Genomic DNA, 8,976 nt, shown 5'->3' on the forward strand with positions numbered 1-8,976 from the left:
GGAGCGGGGCCGGGGAGCGGCGGGGGCCGGGGGGCCGCAGCCCCTGGCGGGCGGGGGGCGCCTGGCTGCCGCGGCGGGTCCCGCCGTGCCGCCGCCTGCCCGCGGCGGAGAGCGCTGCCTTTGTCTGCGTGTGGTTTTTTTTTTTTCTGCTCTGCGGTTTGGGGAATGCAGTATTGCCCCCGCTGATTCTCCGCTGGCCGTCGGGCCAAAAAAAAAAAAAAAAAAAAAAAAAAAAATCTTCCCGGTGTGTTTTCCCGGCTTGGCGGTGGCGTCGGAAATGCCGCGGGAGGTGCAGCGGGCGGCGGGGGGGCTGCGGGTGGGTCACCTGTTGCTGGGGGAGAGATCGGGCAGCGAGGCTGGGCGCCAGCGGCCCCATCCCACACCCCGTCCCCCTGCCAGGGCAGCTTTTCGCCTGGTCCTTCCCTCCCGCAGGAGAGAGTTGGTCCTCTCTCACAGTTTTCTCATTGTTTCCAGATGATGAAAATGTTTTTATCTCTCGGGTTCAGCTCAGCTTTTGTAGCAAATGACTGGAGATCTGCCATGAAATACAACAGCAGCAGAATTCAGGGGAGAGAGCGGTAAATGCTCTCCCCTTGCTGCCCCAGGGGAGGAGAAGGCCCGTTTTACCCGTCCTGGGTGCCCAGAAGAGACTCCTTGTTTGTGCTCAGAGAGTGGAATAAGGGAACATTCACTCAGGAATATTCCTATGACCTAATGTTACCTCCCTGAGTAGGAGCCTGGGCTGTGAATCAGGCTTATTTGTGAATTGTTTTTGTAGAACCTTCTTTTTACTTTCTCCACTGGCTTGCAGAGAATATAGAAAACCAGCTTCCTATTTTAGGTGCCTAAATTAGATGGTTTGAGACTTGGGTTCTGTCCTCTGTGGTTTTGGTATCTTTCCTTGGTTGATGAAGAGAAAACAAGCTGCTTTTGCTGCATTTGATTTTATTTTGTCCCATACGATAATATCTCGAGAATTTTTGCTGTTTTTATTCTTTCTTCTTTCTAACGAATTTCTGCTTGCCATAGTTCATAAGTAATTTGTTCCAGTCCTTATTCTACAAGTGCAATATTTTAGCTCTTGCTCTGTGCTAATTTAAAAATAATTGCTACTTGAGAATTTTAGTCAATTCACAGTTAACAAAATAACAGAAATGGGATGGGTTTTTTTGGTGCTGAAGGGAGCATCTTGAGATGGTGCAGAAAACTCATTTGTTTTACTCAGGAATTAAATTTTGTGTATTTGCAGTCATTGTACCAATTGTACTGAAAGCTTTTTCTTGTTCAGCGCTCAGCTTGTGAAGGCTTAGTGGAGTGTGTCTGAGCCTGCTTATCCTGCCTCCAAAATTCTGCTCAAAAAATGACCCAGAGGAGCCCTGTATGTTAGAAATTCAATTTCCAAGAAGGACATTTTTGTTTATTTGCAGCTTCAATAACTGTTTTGGGACATTACAATCTGCATCTCCTTCAGACTGTTTCACACACACACACCCCCACACACCCCATATTGTAAACCTTTTAACTTTTGAAATGTCAAGTTTGGGAGCCTGAGTATTTCGACATTTTCCCTTTAAAGTTGTCGTCAATCATGTATCTGGAAAGCTCAGAGTTACCTGAATCCAACTTTTTGACTGATAATTAACAAGCAGGGTCATGGTACTTTTTTTCCAGGTTTGATAAAATGTAGTTCAGAAGAAAAGATTTTAAGCTGTGGTAAGACTTGTCAAGGTCAATTTTACCACAAAACCAAAACCAGAACTGATTTTGCAGTAAGCTTTAATCAGATGACCTGAAATGTCCAACTTATTTTAAATTCTAATATTTATATTCAGTGTATACAAGTAGGCTTTCCATCTTGATTTCAGTGTGAGTGTTTCAGGGTTCATTAGAAATCGAGGTTGAAATGTTACCCAGCCTATTCAAAATTGAAGCCCAACAGATTTGGAACCACTAATTCTGCTGGGGGAAGAACACAAATTAACCTTTGCTCTTGGTCCACACAATGCTGTTCCACCCCCTACCCGCCCCCCACAAACAGCTGGTGTAGCAGAAAGTTTTTAGCTGGCTCTGCCACAGTGTCTCCGATTGATCCCCCAGGAAGGAAGGGTACAGACTGCCTGATGTCTCCGTTTCTGCCTCCACCTGACCATCCAAGCAAGACCTCACACCCTGTTTGCAAATTCTGTAATGCTGCGTGTTAGCAGGTGACATAGCACAGCAGCGTTGGAATAAGGCTAGCAATCTTAAAATGCATGTTGCACAAGCCGAAGCATACGTTTTTAGTAAAACATTTGCGAACCTGAAATCCAATAGTCTGATTGATTTCCTAAGTTAAGAAATACACAGAGGAAATAAGTAATATGAAAAAAACCTTTCCATGTTCAATGTAACATGAAGTCTTGTTTGTATTATAGAAAAAGTATCTGTTGCTTTGATTATGATAAATGTGTCTCCAATTGTTATTTTAATAGAGATACTTTCAGGAAAGGAAGTAGCGTATGATGAACTTGCAATGTTGAGGCAAAGTTGTGCCTATCTTCTTGCCTTTTGAAGGTAGCAGCAAAGCTCCTGCAGACTTCAGGAGAGTCAGCATTCCACTCCGATGTCAGTGTGACTGTGTTTCCATGCATGGCACTCTGACTTATTGTGGCTTGGCATATCTACCTATAAAATGAGGAAAAGAAAACTTAGCTCATGAGCTGTAAAATTAGTTAATGCATGTTTGTAAAAATCTCGTGCAATGACCTGTTAAGGATGAAGTATCTTTTTGTATTTACTTACAGAAATCTTCCTTTCTCTCTCTCTGCTGCCCCCAGAGTTGAACTGCAGATGGCACGCATCATTACAGGCTCATGCTATACCCTTCAGAGAAGATTTTGGCTTTTGCAAGTTGGCCTGTGGTGATCAATTGACCTGGTCAACAGACAGTTTATGTGTCCTGTACAAATCGTATGAACACAGATTTCAGACAAGCCAGGCAATTACTGCTTACCTAGGGCAGTTCCTTGATCCCCGTGTTGCATTCCATCTTTAGTCATAAAGACATAGGATGGTTTTCTTGCAGTCATAAGAAGCTAAAATAAAGAATTTTATCTTGATGGTGAGGAGCTGGAGGTACAGATCAACAGCAAATGCATAAATGCATAGAAAGGTAGATAATTGGAGGAAAAAGACCTTGATAGGCTAACAGCTGCTGTCACATTTCCATTTTGGCAGACCTTCAGCAAGCTTCTTTGTCATGAAGAGTTGCATGGTTTAAACCCCGTAATTACAATAATGGCATGTGGTAACTAGGCATTCATTTTTCTTCTGCTGTTTCATTTAAATAAAGGCACGGGATAGAAAATTACTCCTAATAGCTTAAAATGGCAAAGTGTTGTTAATGATATTTAGGATTCTTTGAGTACTCTAAGTACATTAAGTATGGAAACCACAGTACAAAAACTATGGGTTTTTTAGGCAAAAAGATCAAACCCTTTCTGTGTTCCATGTTGTACAGGTATGGAGGATGGTCGTTTCCTGTGGAATACTGCTGATGGTAGCAGTTCAGAGTATAATGAGCATCTTCAGAGAAATTACTGTTGCTACTGTTCTTCAAACTGAACATAAAACTTTAAGATCTGGTCCAAAGCTCAGTTCAGTCAGTGGAAAAAGTGCCAGTTCAGTGACTTCATATCTTAATGTTTACCAGCTCTCATTCTCTTGTGATATGCAAAAAAAAAAAAAAAAAAGCCAAAAAAGCCCAACCCCCTACCCTAAAAACAAACTCAAAAAGGAGTATATGAAATAGTCTATTGAATGCTCTTAAGAATTAATTGAAAAGGTGCTCTATGAAAATAATGTAATTTTATTTTGTGAAGCATTTTTTATATACACTACATTAAAACTGCTCAGAAGATTTTTGCTGAAAAGTGATGATTTTGTTGAAACTGAACTGTTGTAAACAACATGTGAATTTTAATAAAGTTTCCCATGAAAAAGGCCTGATATGTGAGAATAAAATGTTGGAAGCCTTTCTTATGGAATGGTAGATGCTACTGGCATTAAATAATTTAAATTATTAATATTTTAATAAAATATTATTTAAAAAATCTCATCTAAAGCTGACTTGCTTCACAAAGCAAATAGATCTTTTTTAAAAAACACACTGTTGACCTGGGCCATAAGTCTAATTTTGTAGGTTATGCTTCAGCTTGATTAGAGAGGGATCTTCCCAACAGGTTTTTACCCCTGGAGGGTTTCAGTGACATGTAACTCATTGTTATAAATTGCATGGCCAAGGTCATTGCATTGGACACGTTTACTTTAAGAATCAAGTAAAATGAAGCAGTTGATGGGAAAAGTTCAAGGATTTTTTTTCCCATTACTAATATAGCAACTTACTACAATACAGGAGCTAGAAATTAAAATGTTTCTTTCTGATTACAAAAAGAAGCACAGTAAAGGTATTGAAAAGATGCAACTTCTTTAAAAAAAATGTAAAATGTTTACTGAAGTGGGCTTGGCTTTGATCAGACTCTGTCACCACACATTGTGGTGGACAAGTGATGCTGACTTTCAGTTGGAGAGATGGGAAAGTGATGCAGGGACTGTAAGCAAGAGTGGGCCTTGACTACCTGGGAAGCTTGGTGATGCAGTGACGCTTTGAGCAGGCTCATGACTATGTCATAGTTGTCTGAAATAGCAGCTACATTGTGTTGGTAGAACCTGGCGCTGGTGGCATGGTCGTCTTTTTTTCAGGCAAGCTCTAATGTGCAAAACCTAAACTTGAGACAGGATGTCAACCTGAACGTGGGCCTCGTGAAACCAAAAGACATCAATGTGTTACAAAATGCTTTGTAATTGGGAAATGCTCAATATTTAGCTGTACTTGGAGAACAAAGCCAACATTTATATCACTTAAATGTTGTTCATGCCCAAGTTCAGAGTTATGGGTTCTCAAAGGACTTGTTAGGCACAACTTTGATTTCTTATGAAAGGACTCAGAGGATACTCAGATTACAGCTACCCTGAAATGTGCTGATGAGAAGCATAGTAACAGTATTAAGTATTGCAAACTGTTGTGATTACCAAAATTGCCAAAACTGGAATTATAGAAAGTAGCATTAACGCTTGTCTGTATGATGAATGGGTTTTTATATAGTACATTTCTCTTACCAGTTATATACTGTAACATTATAGCTTCAATTAATCCATGGTAACATTGCAAATATTATCATCTAGCTGTTCTTATTATTTGTAATTTTCCTTTGATACATTCTGTTCTTGGTATGAATGCCAATGTGTTTTAGATATAACTTAATAATTCTCTAGATAGTACTTAATCTGTGGAAAGAATAAAAGCCCCATTGAATATAGCTGACTAATTAGGAGTTCGTTACTTAATCAGGATGCATTTTATAACTTTTCTGACACAAGGTTGCACAGCACTTTAGGAATTTTTCAATTTGCTACGTGTTGTCAGCTCGTAGGCAAGTCTGAGGCTGTCAGCCCTCACAGGGGAGCTCACAGGGAGCTCTGCTGCAGGAGAGTAGAATGCTTCCAAATTGTCCCTGGTGGGGAGCAGAAATGAAACTTATGTAGTGCTTCACTCTCCAAATCTGATGTGGATTAGATATGTGAATTGGACCTACTTTGGGATTCTTTTCTTGTAAAATTATAGTTGCATGCCAAAATAGTGTAGTGTGCAAGAAGCTGGTGTGGCCGGCATATACACGGCATTCCAGTGAAGCGGGGAAGGGCCCCAAGATCTCAGACCATTCAGATCAGCTGGACTATGTTGTAACAACAGCAAAGAAAAGAAGCCATCAGGACCAGACAATTAAAAATTCATGTGTAGCTTTTCATAGAGAAATGGCATAACTTTCTTATTTTCTATTTTAAATTAGTGTAAAACCTATTTTAAATGAGGCTTGGTCTTGACAAGCGCCACTCATTACTGACTCTCAGAGAGGAGGTACCTGTAGCCTTAAAAGGTAATTTGCTTTTTTTTTTTGTCAATGCTGGATTAAACCTCTGAAATAATGCAAAAGAAATAGTCTTGGACTTTCAGAACTCAAAACTAATGTGTCAATAAATAAGAATAACAAGAAAAATATCTGTCTGGTAAATCTTAACAATCAATTGTTTAGGTACAAATACTCTCTTGTTTGCATTCAATAAGGAAAATATTTGTGTTTGTATTAGAATAATTGAACAGCTGTCACTGACTAGTTTATTTGCTCTGTACAGAAAGGCAGGGTATTGTAATAGATCTGTTAGTTCTCTTGTATATTCATTAACTTCTTTACTAGATACTGTTACTATACACAGCAAAGCCCCCTGCTGTTACAAAGCCCCTCTGAAATACTGAAAGAGTCTGTGTTTTGCTGTGTCTGGACCTTCTCATTTAAGACAAATAAAAAATAATCCAAAAGTAGTCTCAAGGTCCTGGTTGCATGGCTTTGGTCTTGATTCAGGAATGAAATCTGGATGTCCTGCCTACACAGAACACATTTGTGCTTTTGGCAACAGTCGTGGTTTATATAAAAAATAAACCTGTTGTGTCTTTGTCTCTGGAGAGAGGCCTCTGCTGGTAATGGATTGCTACAGGCTGAAAACAACATGCAGAGGGAGAAGGGAAACAAAACCCACCCTCTGAGACATAACTTAAGTACTAAGAAGAAAAGGACAAATCAGCCAATTCAGTAGCTCTGTGCTCACGCAGAAACCACAACACACACCTGGGGGAGCCCAAGGTGCTCACAAGTACGCTGTTCTCATGCCCTTTCGTGGGAACTGGGCTGAAGACAGAGACTCACGGAGGGGGAAGGATAGAAAAAAATCAGTAGGTTGTACTGTCACAGGAAAGGATATTGCAAATGATAAGATGTTTGATTCTTTATTCATCATATAGTATCGGTAGTAAGGATGGAGAGGGATGGCATGACAAACTGGGAAACTGAGGGATACTTTCTAGGGCATAAATGTAATTTTCCTCTTAGAAATTCAGGCCCTGCTGAGATAGCAGAGGTCTAGTGCTTTTCCTGTTGCTTTGGTCCTGGCAGCGGTATGGTGGTAGCACACTGCTCTCTGACAACACTGACTGCCATCTTCAGGAAGAGAAATTTGTGTATGAGACTGCAGTAAGGGTGGTTTTATACTTGAGGAATTGGACATAGACTCAGGAAAACCAGATCAAACAAAACGGCGTACCTGTATCTTAAATGTATCTATATGAGATAAAGTTACTACTTACATAGGCTCATTGTAACTTACAGCATCTAGATACCCACAGCATCTAGGACTGCCCCCCCCCCGAGTATATTTGTGTGGAGAGATGATAGCCAGAGTTCAGTGATGTTCCCTCACTATCAGTATTCAGGATTTAAAACACTTACAATTATATTCAGACCATATGTACTTTATGAGTTTACTTTTGTTTGCCTACAATTCCTATATCCATTCTAGCATTGCTTTCATTTTGTGATAGCGTGCATGAAGCAAGCGTTGCACTTAAAGTCTAACTACTATGTGTTCCGGTGGTGGAAGGTTTTAGTTGTAGAATAGTTTAATAAACATCCATACTCTTTTGCTTTATGTGAGTAATTTAGGATCAAAATTTTGAGGTTATTTTATTGTCTTTACTTTTTACCTTAGTGAAAATATAAAGGTATCTGGAGCACTAAGCTCTATCAGCATTTGTTTTATCACCTGAAATCGAAATCCTTTGCATTGCAATAGCACGAAATCTTCCACGGCAGTCAGTTGTGACACGTAGGACTTCCAGTAGAAAATGGGTAGAAAAAACATTTATCAAACAGATCCTTCTGGTCATTTAAATCTCACAACAGTTTTACATTAAATCAGTTCATTTAAGAAGAGTGCAAAACAACAACCAAGAAACAGTACAGCTTGTCTATTACCGGAATAGATTTTCCAGTGTCTTTAATTAACTTGTGTATATTAGTAAATACACAAAGATATAAATATTTACATTAAAGACTTGTGAAATCAAGTACAGCGAGATGTACAGTATTTTGTACAAATATGGATCATAATCTTCTTCATGGAGTCTCTGTCCATTACAAGGTATGCCTCTCTTGGCTAGGATGCTTTGAGATGGCTCCTCCCTCTTCAGGGTGACTGCTAAGGGAAGGGTGGGAAGATGTTCTCTTGGGCCAGGTTTAGGCCAGCAGAGCCTAAACAGATTAGAAGTGATTAAACCCCTTTTGCATTTCCTCAGTTTGCATCTGAAAAATAGCACAGTCCAGAGTTCTGTTATTCTGTTTTATCCAGGAGCTCTCATTGGAGATCTGCCCCTGATAGTCACAGAGATAAGTTGTCAACAAGAGAAGATAGTAGATGACTTGGGGTGATCATCCTTGGAGCCAGAACTGCAGCCTCCCACTTCAAATGGTAAGTGTGAGAAATCTGCTCTGAGATGATCATGGTTAGTTCCAGTGCAGTTCTTTAATATTTGTTAGCAGCTGTACTTCAGGCTATTTTAAATGCTACTCTTCAAAAAGAATTTTCTTTTGAGGCTTTGCTGCATTTTTCTCCTGTAGACATTTAGTAGTACAAGAAAAAAACAAAATCATCCAAACTCCTATTAATAGCAGTGTTGTCATTATAGCTTTCCTCTTTTTTTAACTCCAGAGGTAAACAATTTTGATATAAACTTTTTGTAGGAATACAAAATATGTAGCAATACAAATGTGCTGATGTGAATTTTCAGCCCAAGAGCTGTATCTTCGAGGAGTTTTGGAGTTGAAATGAGTATTTCTAGCTGCTATATTTCTTTAAAAATGTATTTTACAAGAAACATAAAAGCATAGTTAGTTTACATTACGTTATTCATATCTTTAGGTGGGAGTGATGGGAAAATTAACATACAGTGATGGGAAAAAAACATCAAATTTGCAAGCATAACAACTTTTAAAGGCATGACAGAACCCCCTGACTGCTGAACCACCAGACTTTCACATATAAAGGGAG

The 8,976-nt window shown here is 39.5% G+C and overlaps 1 protein-coding gene across 11 annotated transcripts in view; it reads left to right on the forward strand.

Moving 5' to 3' along the window:
• DNAJA2 (DnaJ heat shock protein family (Hsp40) member A2) overlaps window positions 1–8,976 on the forward strand; it is a 67,529-nt gene that overhangs the window by 53,577 nt on the left and 4,976 nt on the right. For 10 of the 11 annotated variants that reach the window (XM_054199704.1, XM_054199707.1, XM_054199703.1 and 7 more), the window contains one exon: window positions 8,278–8,397. The gene's annotated coding sequence lies outside the window, so the exon portion shown is untranslated. Of the gene's footprint in view, window positions 1–5,888; window positions 5,976–8,277; window positions 8,398–8,976 lie in introns of all 11 variants that reach the window. The other variant, XM_054199711.1, reaches the window with a different exon arrangement.

Source organism: Rissa tridactyla, chromosome 4, assembly GCF_028500815.1.
Source record: "Rissa tridactyla isolate bRisTri1 chromosome 4, bRisTri1.patW.cur.20221130, whole genome shotgun sequence".
Classification (NCBI taxonomy): Eukaryota; Metazoa; Chordata; class Aves; order Charadriiformes; family Laridae; genus Rissa; species Rissa tridactyla.